Source organism: Dendropsophus ebraccatus, chromosome 7 (genome assembly GCF_027789765.1).
Source record: "Dendropsophus ebraccatus isolate aDenEbr1 chromosome 7, aDenEbr1.pat, whole genome shotgun sequence".
In the NCBI taxonomy this organism is placed as follows: domain Eukaryota; kingdom Metazoa; phylum Chordata; class Amphibia; order Anura; family Hylidae; genus Dendropsophus; species Dendropsophus ebraccatus.
Window position 1 is genome coordinate 77892255 of NC_091460.1, and position 14433 is coordinate 77906687.

The 14433-nt window shown below is 35.5% G+C and overlaps 18 non-coding genes across 18 annotated transcripts; all 18 read right to left on the minus strand.

Moving 5' to 3' along the window:
* Positions 1–188: 188 nt before the first annotated feature.
* On the minus strand, positions 189–260 carry TRNAC-GCA (transfer RNA cysteine (anticodon GCA)). Its single transcript has one exon. It is a non-coding gene; the product is annotated as a tRNA-Cys (tRNA).
* A 582-nt stretch (positions 261–842) lies between these two features.
* TRNAC-GCA (transfer RNA cysteine (anticodon GCA)) lies at positions 843–914 on the minus strand. The gene has a single exon. It is a non-coding gene; the product is annotated as a tRNA-Cys (tRNA).
* A 641-nt stretch (positions 915–1555) lies between these two features.
* Positions 1556–1627, minus strand: TRNAC-GCA (transfer RNA cysteine (anticodon GCA)). Its single transcript has one exon. It is a non-coding gene; the product is annotated as a tRNA-Cys (tRNA).
* Positions 1628–2209: 582 nt separating this feature from the next.
* On the minus strand, positions 2210–2281 carry TRNAC-GCA (transfer RNA cysteine (anticodon GCA)). The gene has a single exon. It is a non-coding gene; the product is annotated as a tRNA-Cys (tRNA).
* A 641-nt stretch (positions 2282–2922) lies between these two features.
* On the minus strand, positions 2923–2994 carry TRNAC-GCA (transfer RNA cysteine (anticodon GCA)). The gene has a single exon. It is a non-coding gene; the product is annotated as a tRNA-Cys (tRNA).
* A 909-nt stretch (positions 2995–3903) lies between these two features.
* TRNAC-GCA (transfer RNA cysteine (anticodon GCA)) lies at positions 3904–3975 on the minus strand. Its single transcript has one exon. It is a non-coding gene; the product is annotated as a tRNA-Cys (tRNA).
* A 968-nt stretch (positions 3976–4943) lies between these two features.
* Positions 4944–5015, minus strand: TRNAC-GCA (transfer RNA cysteine (anticodon GCA)). Its single transcript has one exon. It is a non-coding gene; the product is annotated as a tRNA-Cys (tRNA).
* Positions 5016–6696: 1681 nt separating this feature from the next.
* On the minus strand, positions 6697–6768 carry TRNAC-GCA (transfer RNA cysteine (anticodon GCA)). Its single transcript has one exon. It is a non-coding gene; the product is annotated as a tRNA-Cys (tRNA).
* A 255-nt stretch (positions 6769–7023) lies between these two features.
* TRNAC-GCA (transfer RNA cysteine (anticodon GCA)) lies at positions 7024–7095 on the minus strand. Its single transcript has one exon. It is a non-coding gene; the product is annotated as a tRNA-Cys (tRNA).
* Positions 7096–7734: 639 nt separating this feature from the next.
* On the minus strand, positions 7735–7806 carry TRNAC-GCA (transfer RNA cysteine (anticodon GCA)). Its single transcript has one exon. It is a non-coding gene; the product is annotated as a tRNA-Cys (tRNA).
* A 966-nt stretch (positions 7807–8772) lies between these two features.
* On the minus strand, positions 8773–8844 carry TRNAC-GCA (transfer RNA cysteine (anticodon GCA)). The gene has a single exon. It is a non-coding gene; the product is annotated as a tRNA-Cys (tRNA).
* Positions 8845–9426: 582 nt separating this feature from the next.
* TRNAC-GCA (transfer RNA cysteine (anticodon GCA)) lies at positions 9427–9498 on the minus strand. The gene has a single exon. It is a non-coding gene; the product is annotated as a tRNA-Cys (tRNA).
* Positions 9499–10466: 968 nt separating this feature from the next.
* Positions 10467–10538, minus strand: TRNAC-GCA (transfer RNA cysteine (anticodon GCA)). Its single transcript has one exon. It is a non-coding gene; the product is annotated as a tRNA-Cys (tRNA).
* A 968-nt stretch (positions 10539–11506) lies between these two features.
* TRNAC-GCA (transfer RNA cysteine (anticodon GCA)) lies at positions 11507–11578 on the minus strand. The gene has a single exon. It is a non-coding gene; the product is annotated as a tRNA-Cys (tRNA).
* Positions 11579–12219: 641 nt separating this feature from the next.
* Positions 12220–12291, minus strand: TRNAC-GCA (transfer RNA cysteine (anticodon GCA)). The gene has a single exon. It is a non-coding gene; the product is annotated as a tRNA-Cys (tRNA).
* Positions 12292–12546: 255 nt separating this feature from the next.
* Positions 12547–12618, minus strand: TRNAC-GCA (transfer RNA cysteine (anticodon GCA)). Its single transcript has one exon. It is a non-coding gene; the product is annotated as a tRNA-Cys (tRNA).
* A 639-nt stretch (positions 12619–13257) lies between these two features.
* On the minus strand, positions 13258–13329 carry TRNAC-GCA (transfer RNA cysteine (anticodon GCA)). The gene has a single exon. It is a non-coding gene; the product is annotated as a tRNA-Cys (tRNA).
* Positions 13330–13584: 255 nt separating this feature from the next.
* Positions 13585–13656, minus strand: TRNAC-GCA (transfer RNA cysteine (anticodon GCA)). Its single transcript has one exon. It is a non-coding gene; the product is annotated as a tRNA-Cys (tRNA).
* Between the last annotated feature and the right edge of the window lie 777 nt (positions 13657–14433).

The window sequence follows — 14433 nt, forward strand, 5'->3', positions numbered from 1 at the left end:
CGCTTAACAGGTTATAACGCATGTCTTCCTGCGAAAACAAGATTTTCCACTGGCAACCATGGAACTCAGTATTATCATAGAGTAAATATCGATTTGTGGTAACCTCTCAGCTAATTTACGCCCAATCACCTTTGAATTTCCAGCCGCTAAACGGATGATAAAGTACGTCTTTATTGAAAATTAAGGCAAGGGGGCACTCGGATTTGAACCAAGGACCTCTTGATCTGCAGTCAAATGCTCTACCACTGAGCTATACCCCCAAACGAGCGCCTTTTGGGAGTGTTTCCCCAAGCAGACCTAGCATTCTATATATTTTCAAAAATGAGTTTCTTTACACACTGGATATTTGTTCAATCATGTTTGGTAGCTGCAAAAAAGAATCAACCATTTAATTATTTATTTTATAAGAAGTGTTTTTCAAATTGGTTTAAACACCTGTCCATTTTTTGTAATTTTTTTTGAATTTCTAGTAACTAATCAAATGATAAAGTATTTCTTTATTGAAAAGAAGGGCAAAGGGGCACTCGGATTTGAACCAAGGACCTCTTGATCTGCAGTCAAATGCTCTACCACTGAGCTATACCCCCAAACGAGCGCCTTTTGGGAGTGTTTCCCCAAGCAGACCTAGCATCCTATATATTTTCAAAAATGAGTTTCTTTACACACTGGATATTTGTTCAATCATGTTTGGTAGCTGCAAAAAAGAATCAACCATTTAATTATTTATTTTATAAGAAGTGTTTTTCAAATTGGTTTAAAAACCTGTCCATTTTTTGTAATTTTTTTTGAATTTCTAGTAACTAATCAAATGATAAAGTATTTCTTTATTGAAAAGAAGGCCAAGGGGGCACTCGGATTTGAACCAAGGACCTCTTGATCTGCAGTCAAATGCTCTACCACTGAGCTATACCCCCAAACGAGCGCCTTTTCAGAATGCTTCCCTGGGCAGACCTAGAACACTAAGTTTTTTCCAAAATGACTTTTTTTTTCACACACTGGATATTTGTTCAATCATGTTTAGTAGCTGTAAAAAAATAATCAATGCTTTGTTTTTCTTTAAAGCAATGTTACTAATATTGGTTTTAAAAATCGTCCAATTTTTTGAATTTTTTTTGGCTGAACTTTTTCTGTTTTAGAGCTGATATAATTTCTGCGGTTCTATCATGCTAAAATCAGCGGAAAATAAAGAACATGTTAAATATGTTAACGGCTGTCAAATTGACAGAGGAGTTTTCCTATTTTGTGTGGACTAATGGAGATTTTCCATTGACAACGATGGAACTCATTATTATGACTTAATATGCCGATTACTGGTATCCACTTAAGAGCTTGGCTAATTTTTGTCCGATGACCTCTAGATGTGCATTCGCTTAACAGGTTATAACGCATGTCTTCCTGCGAAAACAAGATTTTCCACTGGCAACCATGGAACTCAGTATTATCATAGAGTAAATATCGATTTGTGGTAACCTCTCAGCTAATTTACACCCAATCACCTTTGAATTTCCAGCCGCTAAACGGATGATAAAGTACGTCTTTATTGAAAATTAAGGCAAGGGGGCACTCGGATTTGAACCAAGGACCTCTTGATCTGCAGTCAAATGCTCTACCACTGAGCTATACCCCCAATCGAGCGCCTTTTGGGTGTGTTTCCCCAAGCAGACCTAGCATTCTATATATTTTCAAAAATGAGTTTCTTTACACACTGGATATTTGTTCAATCATGTTTGGTAGCTGCAAAAAAGAATCAACCATTTAATTATTTATTTTATAAGAAGTGTTTTTCAAATTGGTTTAAACACCTGTCCATTTTTTGTATTTTTTTTTTAATTTCTAGTAACTAATCAAATAATAAAGTATTTCTTTATTGAAAAGAAGGGCAAAGGGGCACTCGGATTTGAACCAAGGATCTCTTGATCTGCAGTCAAATGCTCTACCACTGAGCTATACCCCCAAACGAGCGCCTTTTGGGAGTGTTTCCCCAAGCAGACCTAGCATCCTATATATTTTCAAAAATGAGTTTCTTTACACACTGGATATTTGTTCAATCATGTTTGGTAGCTGCAAAAAAGAATCAACCATTTAATTATTTATTTTATAAGAAGTGTTTTTCAAATTGGTTTAAAAACCTGTCCATTTTTTGTAATTTTTTTTGAATTTCTAGTAACTAATCAAATGATAAAGTATTTCTTTATTGAAAAGAAGGGCAAGGAGGCACTCGGATTTGAACCAAGGACCTCTTGATCTGCAGTCAAATGCTCTACCACTAAGCTATACCCCCAAACGAGCGCCTTTTCAGAATGCTTCCCTGGGCAGACCTAGAACACTAAGTTTTTTCCAAAATGACTTTTTTTTTCACACACTGGATATTTGTTCAATCATGTTTGGTAGCTGTAAAAAAATAATCAATGCTTTGTTTTTCTTTAAAGCAATGTTACTAATATTGGTTTTAAAAATCGTCCAATTTTTTGAATTTTTTTTGGCTGAACTTTTTCTGTTTTAGAGCTGATATAATTTCTGCGGTTCTGTCATCCTAAAATCAGCGGAAAATAAAGAACATGTTAAATATGTTAACGGCTGTCAAATTGACAGAGGAGTTTTCCTATTTTGTGTGGACTAATGGAGATTTTCCATTGACAACGATGGAACTCATTATTATGACTTAATATGCCGATTACTAGTATCGACTTAAGAGCTTGGCTAATTTTTGTCCGATGACCTCTAGATGTGCATTCGCTTAACAGGTTATAACGCATGTCTTCCTGCGAAAACAAGATTTTCCACTGGCAACCATGGAACTCAGTATTATCATAGAGTAAATATCGATTTGTGGTAACCTCTCAGCTAATTTACGCCCAATCACCTTTGAATTTCCAGCCGCTAAACGGATGATAAAGTACGTCTTTATTGAAAATTAAGGCAAGGGGGCACTCGGATTTGAACCAAGGACCTCTTGATCTGCAGTCAAATGCTCTACCACTGAGCTATACCCCCAAACGAGCGCCTTTTGGGAGTGTTTCCCCAAGCAGACCTAGCATCCTATATATTTTCAAAAATGAGTTTCTTTACACACTGGATATTTGTTCAATCATGTTTGGTAGCTGCAAAAAAGAATCAACCATTTAATTATTTATTTTATAAGAAGTGTTTTTCAAATTGGTTTAAAAACCTGTCCATTTTTTGTAATTTTTTTTGAATTTCTAGTAACTAATCAAATGATAAAGTATTTCTTTATTGAAAAGAAGGGCAAAGGGGCACTCGGATTTGAACCAAAGACCTCTTGATCTGCAGTCAAATGCTCTACCACTGAGCTATACCCCCAAACGAGCGCCTTTTGGGAGTGTTTCCCCAAGCAGACCTAGCATCCTATATATTTTCAAAAATGAGTTTCTTTACACACTGGATATTTGTTCAATCATGTTTGGTAGCTGCAAAAAAGAATCAACCATTTAATTATTTATTTTATAAGAAGTGTTTTTCAAATTGGTTTAAAAACCTGTCCATTTTTTGTAATTTTTTTTGAATTTCTAGTAACTAATCAAATGATAAAGTATTTCTTTATTGAAAAGAAGGGCAAAGGGGCACTCGGATTTGAACCAAGGACCTCTTGATCTGCAGTCAAATGCTCTACCACTGAGCTATACCCCCAAACGAGCGCCTTTTGGGAGTGTTTCCCCAAGCAGACCTAGCATCCTATATATTTTCAAAAATGAGTTTCTTTACACACTGGATATTTGTTCAATCATGTTTGGTAGCTGCAAAAAAGAATCAACCATTTAATTATTTATTTTATAAGAAGTGTTTTTCAAATTGGTTTAAAAACCTGTCCATTTTTTGTAATTTTTTTTGAATTTCTAGTAACTAATCAAATGATAAAGTATTTCTTTATTGAAAAGAAGGGCAAGGGGGCACTCGGATTTGAACCAAGGACCTCTTGATCTGCAGTCAAATGCTCTACCACTGAGCTATACCCCCAAACGAGCGCCTTTTCAGAAGGCTTCCCTGGGCAGACCTAGAACACTAAGTTTTTTCCAAAATGACTTTTTTTTTCACACACTGGATATTTGTTCAATCATGTTTGGTAGCTGTAAAAAAATAATCAATGCTTTGTTTTTCTTTAAAGCAATGTTACTAATATTGGTTTTAAAAATCGTCCAATTTTTTGAATTTTTTTTGGCTGAACTTTTTCTGTTTTAGAGCTGATATAATTTCTGCGGTTCTATCATCCTAAAATCAGCGGAAAATAAAGAACATGTTAAATATGTTAACGGCTGTCAAATTGACAGAGGAGTTTTCCTATTTTGTGTGGACTAATGGAGATTTTCCATTGAAAACGATGGAACTCATTATTATGACTTAATATGCCGATTACTGGTATCCACTTAAGAGCTTGGCTAATTTTTGTCCGATGACCTCTAGATGTGCATTCGCTTAACAGGTTATAACGCATGTCTTCCTGCGAAAACAAGATTTTCCACTGGCAACCATGGAACTCAGTATTATCATAGAGTAAATATCGATTTGTGGTAACCTCTCAGCTAATTTACGCCCAATCACCTTTGAATTTCCAGCCGCTAAACGGATGATAAAGTACGTCTTTATTGAAAATTAAGGCAAGGGGGCACTCAGATTTGAACCAAGGACCTCTTGATCTGCAGTCAAATGCTCTACCACTGAGCTATACCCCCAAACGAGCACCTTTTGGGAGTGTTTCCCCAAGCAGACCTAGCATTCTATATATTTTCAAAAATGAGTTTCTTTACACACTGGATATTTGTTCAATCATGTTTGGTAGCTGCAAAAAAGAATCAACCATTTAATTATTTATTTTATAAGAAGTGTTTTTCAAATTGGTTTAAAAACCTGTCCATTTTTTGTAATTTTTTTTTAATTTCTAGTAACTAATCAAATGATAAAGTATTTATTTATTGAAAAGAAGGGCAAGGGGGCACTCGGATTTGAACCAAGGACCTCTTGATCTGCAGTCAAATGCTCTACCACTGAGCTATACCCCCAAACGAGCGCTTTTTTGGAGTGCTTCCCTGGGCAGACCTAGAACACTAAGTTTTTTCCAAAATGACTTTTTTTTTCACACACTGGATATTTGTTCAATCATGTTTGGTAGCTGTAAAAAAATAATCAATGCTTTGTTTTTCTTTAAAGCAATGTTACTAATATTGGTTTTAAAAATCGTCCAATTTTTTGAATTTTTTTTGGCTGAACTTTTTCTGTTTTAGAGCTGATATAATTTCTGCGGTTCTATCATCCTAAAATCAGCGGAAAATAAAGAACATGTTAAATATGTTAACGGCTGTCAAATTGACAGAGGGGTTTTCCTATTTTGTGTGGACTAATGGAGATTTTCCATTGAAAACGATGGAACTCATTATTATGACTTAATATGCCGATTACTGGTATCCACTTAAGAGCTTGGCTAATTTTTGTCCGATGACCTCTAGATGTGCATTCGCTTAACAGGTTATAACGCATGTCTTCCTGCGAAAACAAGATTTTCCACTGGCAACCATGGAACTCAGTATTATCATAGAGTAAATATCGATTTGTGGTAACCTCTCAGCTAATTTACGCCCAATCACCTTTGAATTTCCAGCCGCTAAACGGATGATAAAGTACGTCTTTATTGAAAATTAAGGCAAGGGGGCACTCAGATTTGAACCAAGGACCTCTTGATCTGCAGTCAAATGCTCTACCAATGAGCTATACCCCCAAACGAGCACCTTTTGGGAGTTTTTCCCCAAGCAGACCTAGCATTCTATATATTTTCAAAAATGAGTTTCTTTACACACTGGATATTTGTTCAATCATGTTTGGTAGCTGCAAAAAAGAATCAACCATTTAATTATTTATTTTATAAGAAGTGTTTTTCAAATTGGTTTAAAAACCTGTCCATTTTTTGTAATTTTTTTTGAATTTCTAGTAACTAATCAAATGATAAAGTATTTCTTTATTGAAAAGAAGGGCAAGGGGGCACTCGGATTTGAACCTAGGACCTCTTGATCTGCAGTCAAATGCTCTACCACTGAGCTATACCCCCAAATGAGCACCTTTTCAGAATGCTTCCCTGGGCAGACCTAGAACGCTAAGTTTTTTCCAAAATGACTTTTTTTTTCACACACTGGATATTTGTTCAATCATGTTTGGTAGCTGTAAAAAAATAATCAATGCTTTGTTTTTCTTTAAAGCAATGTTACTAATATTGGTTTTAAAAATCGTTCAATTTTTTGAATGTTTTTTGGCTGAACTTTTTCTGTTTTAGAGCTGATATAATTTCTGCGGTTCTATCATCCTAAAATCAGCGGAAAATAAAGAACATGTTAAATATGTTAACGGCTGTCAAATTGACAGAGGAGTTTTTCTATTTTGTGTGGACTAATGGAGATTTTCCAATGACAACGATGGAACTCATTATTATGACTTAATATGCCGATTACTAGTATCCACTTAAGAGCTTGGCTAATTTTTGTCCGATGACCTCTAGATGTGCATTCGCTTAACAGGTTATAACGCATGTCTTCCTGCGAAAACAAGATTTTCCACTGGCAACCATGGAACTCAGTATTATCATAGAGTAAATATCGATTTGTGGTAACCTCTCAGCTAATTTACGCCCAATCACCTTTGAATTTCAAGCCGCTAAACGGATGATAAAGTACGTCTTTATTGAAAATTAAGGCAAGGGGGCACTCGGATTTGAACCAAGGACCTCTTGATCTGCAGTCAAATGCTCTACCACTGAGCTATACCCCCAAACGAGCGCCTTTTGGGAGTGTTTCCCCAAGCAGACCTAGCATTCTATATATTTTCAAAAATGAGTTTCTTTACACACTGGATATTTGTTCAATCCTGTTTGGTAGCTGCAAAAAAGAATCAACCATTTAATTATTTATTTTATAAGAAGTGTTTTTCAAATTGGTTTAAAAACCTGTCCATTTTTTGTAATTTTTTTTGAATTTCTAGTAACTAATCAAATGATAAAGTATTTCTTTATTGAGAAAAAGGGCAAGGGGGCACTCGGATTTGAACCAAGGACCTCTTGATCTGCAGTCAAATGCTCTACCACTGAGCTATACCCCCAAATGAGCGCCTTTTCAGAATGCTTCCCTGGGCAGACCTAGAACACTAAGTTTTTTCCAAAATGACTTTTTTTTTCACACTGGATATTTGTTCAATCATGTTTGGTAGCTGTAAAAAAATAATCAATGCTTTGTTTTTCTTTAAAGCAATGTTACTAATATTGGTTTTAAAAATCGTTCAATTTTTTGAATGTTTTTTGGCTGAACTTTTTCTGTTTTAGAGCTGATATAATTTCTGCGGTTCTATCATCCTAAAATCAGCGGAAAATAAAGAACATGTTAAATATGTTAACGGCTGTCAAATTGACAGAGGAGTTTTTCTATTTTGTGTGGACTAATGGAGATTTTCCATTGACAACGATGGAACTCATTATTATGACTTAATATGCCGATTACTAGTATCCACTTAAGAGCTTGGCTAATTTTTGTCCGATGACCTCTAGATGTGCATTCGCTTAACAGGTTATAACGCATGTCTTCCTGCGAAAACAAGATTTTCCACTGGCAACCATGGAACTCAGTATTATCATAGAGTAAATATCGATTTGTGGTAACCTCTCAGCTAATTTACGCCCAATCACCTTTGAATTTCAAGCCGCTAAACGGATGATAAAGTACGTCTTTATTGAAAATTAAGGCAAGGGGGCACTCGGATTTGAACCAAGGACCTCTTGATCTGCAGTCAAATGCTCTACCACTGAGCTATACCCCCAAACGAGCGCCTTTTGGGAGTGTTTCCCCAAGCAGACCTAGCATTCTATATATTTTCAAAAATGAGTTTCTTTACACACTGGATATTTGTTCAATCATGTTTGGTAGCTGCAAAAAAGAATCAACCATTTAATTATTTATTTTATAAGAAGTGTTTTTCAAATTGGTTTAAAAACCTGTCCATTTTTTGTAATTTTTTTTGAATTTCTAGTAACTAATCAAATGATAAAGTATTTCTTTATTGAGAAAAAGGGCAAGGGCGCACTCGGATTTGAACCAAGGACCTCTTGATCTGCAGTCAAATGCTCTACCACTGAGCTATACCCCCAAACGAGCGCCTTTTAGAATGCTTCCCTGGGCAGACCTAGAACACTAAGTTTTTCCAAAATGACTTTTTTTTTCACACACTGGATATTTGTTCAATCATGTTTGGTAGCTGTAAAAAAATAATCAATGCTTTGTTTTTTTTTAAAGCAATGTTACTAATATTGGTTTTAAAAATCGTCCAATTTTTTGAATTTTTTTTGGCTGAACTTTTTCTGTTTTAGAGCTGATATAATTTCTGCGGTTCTATCATCCTAAAATCAGCGGAAAATAAAGAACATGTTAAATATGTTAACGGCTGTCAAATTGACAGAGGAGTTTTCCTATTTTGTGTGGACTAATGGAGATTTTCCATTGACAACGATGGAACTCATTATTATGACTTAATATGCCGATTACTGGTATCCACTTAAGAGCTTGGCTAATTTTTGTCCGATGACCTCTAGATGTGCATTCGCTTAACAGGTTATAACGCATGTCTTCCTGCGAAAACAAGATTTTCCACTGGCAACCATGGAACTCAGTATTATCATAGAGTAAATATCGATTTGTGGTAACCTCTCAGCTATATTACGCCCAATCACCTTTCAATTTCCAGCCGCTAAACGGATGATAAAGTACGTCTTTATTGAAAATTAAGGCAAGGGGGCACTCGGATTTGAACCAAGGACCTCTTGATCTGCAGTCAAATGCTCTACCACTGAGCTATACCCCCAAACGAGCGCCTTTTGGGAGTGTTTCCCCAAGCAGACCTAGCATTCTATATATTTTCAAAAATGAGGTTCTTTACACACTGGATATTTGTTCAATCATGTTTGGTAGCTGCAAAAAAGAATCAACCATTTAATTATTTATTTTATAAGAAGTGTTTTTCAAATTGGTTTAAACACCTGTCCATTTTTTGTTATTTTTTTTGAATTTCTAATAACTAATCAAATGATAAAGTATTTCTTTATTGAAAAGAAGGGCAAAGGGGCACTCGGATTTGAACCAAGGACCTCTTGATCTGCAGTCAAATGCTCTACCACTGAGCTATACCCCCAAATGAGCGCCTTTTGGGAGTGTTTCCCCAAGCAAACCTAGCATCCTATATATTTACAAAAATGAGTTTCTTTACACACTGGATATTTGTTCAATCATGTTTGGTAGCTGCAAAAAAGAATCAACCATTTAATTATTTATTTTATAAGAAGTGTTTTTCAAATTGGTTTAAAAACCTGTCCATTTTTTGTAATTTTTTTTGAATTTCTAGTAACTAATCAAATGATAAAGTATTTATTTATTGAAAAGAAGGGCAAGGGGGCACTCGGATTTGAACCAAGGACCTCTTGATCTGCAGTCAAATGCTCTACCACTGAGCTATACCCCCAAACGAGCGCCTTTTTGGAGTGCTTCCCTGGGCAGACCTAGAACACTAAGTTTTTTCCAAAATGACTTTTTTTTTCACACACTGGATATTTGTTCAATCATGTTTGGTAGCTGTAAAAAAATAATCAATGCTTTGTTTTTCTTTAAAGCAATGTTACTAATATTGGTTTTAAAAATCGTCCAATTTTTTGAATTTTTTTTGGCTGAACTTTTTCTGTTTTAGAGCTGATATAATTTCTGCAGTTCTATCATCCTAAAATCAGCGGAAAATAAAGAACATGTTAAATATGTTAACGGCTGTCAAATTGACAGAGGGGTTTTCCTATTTTGTGTGGACTAATGGAGATTTTCCATTGAAAACGATGGAACTCATTATTATGACTTAATATGCCGATTACTGGTATCCACTTAAGAGCTTGGCTAATTTTTGTCCGATGACCTCTAGATGTGCATTCGCTTAACAGGTTATAACGCATGTCTTCCTGCGAAAACAAGATTTTCCACTGGCAACCATGGAACTCAGTATTATCATAGAGTAAATATCGATTTGTGGTAACCTCTCAGCTAATTTACGCCCAATCACCTTTGAATTTCCAGCCGCTAAACGGATGATAAAGTACGTCTTTATTGAAAATTAAGGCAAGGGGGCACTCAGATTTGAACCAAGGACCTCTTAATCTGCAGTCAAATGCTCTACCACTGAGCTATACCTCCAAACGAGCACCTTTTGGGAGTGTTTCCCCAAGCAGACCTAGTATTCTATATATTTTCAAAAATGAGTTTCTTTACACACTGGATATTTGTTCAATCATGTTTGGTAGCTGCAAAAAAGAATCAACCATTTAATTATTTATTTTATAAGAAGTGTTTTTCAAATTGGTTTAAAAACCTGTCCATTTTTTGTAATTTTTTTTTAATTTCTAGTAACTAATCAAATGATAAAGTATTTATTTATTGAAAAGAAGGGCAAGGGGGCACTCGGATTTGAACCAAGGACCTCTTGATCTGCAGTCAAATGCTCTACCACTGAGCTATACCCCCAAATGAGCGCCTTTTCAGAATGCTTCCCTGGGCAGACCTAGAACACTAAGTTTTTTCCAAAATGACTTTTTTTTTCACACACTGGATATTTGTTCAATCATGTTTGGTAGCTGTAAAAAAATAATCAATGCTTTGTTTTTCTTTAAAGCAATGTTACTAATATTGGTTTTAAAAATCGTCCAATTTTTTGAATTTTTTTTGGCTGAACTTTTTCTGTTTTAGAGCTGATATAATTTCTGCGGTTCTATCATCCTAAAATCAGCGGAAAATAAAGAACATGTTAAATATGTTAACGGCTGTCAAATTGACAGAGGGGTTTTCCTATTTTGTGTGGACTAATGGAGATTTTCCATTGAAAACGATGGAACTCATTATTATGACTTAATATGCCGATTACTGGTATCCACTTAAGAGCTTGGCTAATTTTTGTCCGATGACCTCTAGATGTGCATTCGCTTAACAGGTTATAACGCATGTCTTCCTGCGAAAACAAGATTTTCCACTGGCAACCATGGAACTCAGTATTATCATAGAGTAAATATCGATTTGTGGTAACCTCTCAGCTAATTTACGCCCAATCACCTTTGAATTTCCAGCCGCTAAACGGATGATAAAGTACGTCTTTATTGAAAATTAAGGCAAGGGGGCACTCAGATTTGAACCAAGGACCTCTTGATCTGCAGTCAAATGCTCTACCACTGAGCTATACCCCCAAACGAGCACCTTTTGGGAGTGTTTCCCCAAGCAGACCTAGCATTCTATATATTTTCAAAAATGAGTTTCTTTACACACTGGATATTTGTTCAATCATGTTTGGTAGCTGCAAAAAAGAATCAACCATTTAATTATTTATTTTATAAGAAGTGTTTTTCAAATTGGTTTAAAAACCTGTCCATTTTTTGTAATTTTTTTTGAATTTCTAGTAACTAATCAAATGATAAAGTATTTCTTTATTGAAAAGAAGGGCAAGGGGGCACTCGGATTTGAACCAAGGACCTCTTGATCTGCAGTCAAATGCTCTACCACTGAGCTATACCCCCAAATGAGCGCCTTTTCAGAATGCTTCCCTGGGCAGACCTAGAACGCTAAGTTTTTTCCAAAATGACTTTTTTTTTCACACACTGGATATTTGTTCAATCATGTTTGGTAGCTGTAAAAAAATAATCAATGCTTTGTTTTTCTTTAAAGCAATGTTACTAATATTGGTTTTAAAAATCGTTCAATTTTTTGAATGTTTTTTGGCTGAACTTTTTCTGTTTTAGAGCTGATATAATTTCTGCGGTTCTATCATCCTAAAATCAGCGGAAAATAAAGAACATGTTAAATATGTTAACGGCTGTCAAATTGACAGAGGAGTTTTTCTATTTTGTGTGGACTAATGGAGATTTTCCAATGACAACGATGGAACTCATTATTATGACTTAATATGCCGATTACTAGTATCCACTTAAGAGCTTGGCTAATTTTTGTCCGATGACCTCTAGATGTGCATTCGCTTAACAGGTTATAACGCATGTCTTCCTGCGAAAACAAGATTTTCCACTGGCAACCATGGAACTCAGTATTATCATAGAGTAAATATCGATTTGTGGTAACCTCTCAGCTAATTTACGCCCAATCACCTTTGAAGTTCAAGCCGCTAAACGGATGATAAAGTACGTCTTTATTGAAAATTAAGGCAAGGGGGCACTCGGATTTGAACCAAGGACCTCTTGATCTGCAGTCAAATGCTCTACCACTGAGCTATACCCCCAAACGAGCGCCTTTTGGGAGTGTTTCCCCAAGCAGACCTAGCATTCTATATATTTTCAAAAATGAGTTTCTTTACACACTGGATATTTGTTCAATCCTGTTTGGTAGCTGCAAAAAAGAATCAACCATTTAATTATTTATTTTATAAGAAGTGTTTTTCAAATTGGTTTAAAAACCTGTCCATTTTTTGTAATTTTTTTTGAATTTCTAGTAACTAATCAAATGATAAAGTATTTCTTTATTGAGAAAAAGGGCAAGGGGGCACTCGGATTTGAACCAAGGACCTCTTGATCTGCAGTCAAATGCTCTACCACTGAGCTATACCCCCAAATGAGCGCCTTTTCAGAATGCTTCCCTGGGCAGACCTAGAACACTAAGTTTTTTCCAAAATGACTTTTTTTTTCACACTGGATATTTGTTCAATCATGTTTGGTAGCTGTAAAAAAATAATCAATGCTTTGTTTTTCTTTAAAGCAATGTTACTAATATTGGTTTTAAAAATCGTTCAATTTTTTGAATGTTTTTTGGCTGAACTTTTTCTGTTTTAGAGCTGATATAATTTCTGCGGTTCTATCATCCTAAAATCAGCGGAAAATAAAGAACATGTTAAATATGTTAACGGCTGTCAAATTGACAGAGGAGTTTTTCTATTTTGTGTGGACTAATGGAGATTTTCCATTGACAACGATGGAACTCATTATTATGACTTAATATGCCGATTACTAGTATCCACTTAAGAGCTTGGCTAATTTTTGTCCGATGACCTCTAGATGTGCATTCGCTTAACAGGTTATAACGCATGTCTTCCTGCGAAAACAAGATTTTCCACTGGCAACCATGGAACTCAGTATTATCATAGAGTAAATATCGATTTGTGGTAACCTCTCAGCTAATTTACGCCCAATCACCTTTGAATTTCAAGCCGCTAAACGGATGATAAAGTACGTCTTTATTGAAAATTAAGGCAAGGGGGCACTCGGATTTGAACCAAGGACCTCTTGATCTGCAGTCAAATGCTCTACCACTGAGCTATACCCCCAAACGAGCGCCTTTTGGGAGTGTTTCCCCAAGCAGACCTAGCATTCTATATATTTTCAAAAATGAGTTTCTTTACACACTGGATATTTGTTCAATCATGTTTGGTAGCTGCAAAAAAGAATCAACCATTTAATTATTTATTTTATAAGAAGTGTTTTTCAAATTGGTTTAAAAACCTGTCCATTTTTTGTAATTTTTTTTGAATTTCTAGTAACTAATCAAATGATAAAGTATTTCTTTATTGAGGAAAAGGGCAAGGGGGCACTCGGATTTGAACCAAGGACCTCTTGATCTGCAGTCAAATGCTCTACCACTGAGCTATACCCCCAAACGAGCGCCTTTTCAGAATGCTTCCCTGGGCAGACCTAGAACACTAAGTTTTTCCAAAATGACTTTTTTTTTTCACACACTGGATATTTGTTCAATCATGTTTGGTAGCTGTAAAAAAATAATCAATGCTTTGTTTTTTTTTAAAGCAATGTTACTAATATTGGTTTTAAAAATCGTCCAATTTTTTGAATTTTTTTTGGCTGAACTTTTTCTGTTTTAGAGCTGATATAATTTCTGCGGTTCTATCATCCTAAAATCAGCGGAAAATAAAGAACATGTTAAATATGTTAACGGCTGTCAAATTGACAGAGGAGTTTTCCTATTTTGTGTGGACTAATGGAGATTTTCCATTGACAACGATGGAACTCATTATTATGACTTAATATGCCGATTACTGGTATCCACTTAAGAGCTTGGCTAATTTTTGTCCGATGACCTCTAGATGTGCATTCGCTTAACAGGTTATAACGCATGTCTTCCTGCGAAAACAAGATTTTCCACTGGCAACCATGGAACTCAGTATTATCATAGAGTAAATATCGATTTGTGGTAACCTCTCAGCTATATTACGCCCAATCACCTTTGAATTTCCAGCCGCTAAACGGATGATAAAGTACGTCTTTATTGAAAATTAAGGCAAGGGGGCACTCGGATTTGAACCAAGGACCTCTTGATCTGCAGTCATATGCTCTACCACTGAGCTATACCCCCAAACGAGCGCCTTTTGGGAGTGTTTCCCCAAGCAGACCTAGCATTCTATATATTTTCAAAAATG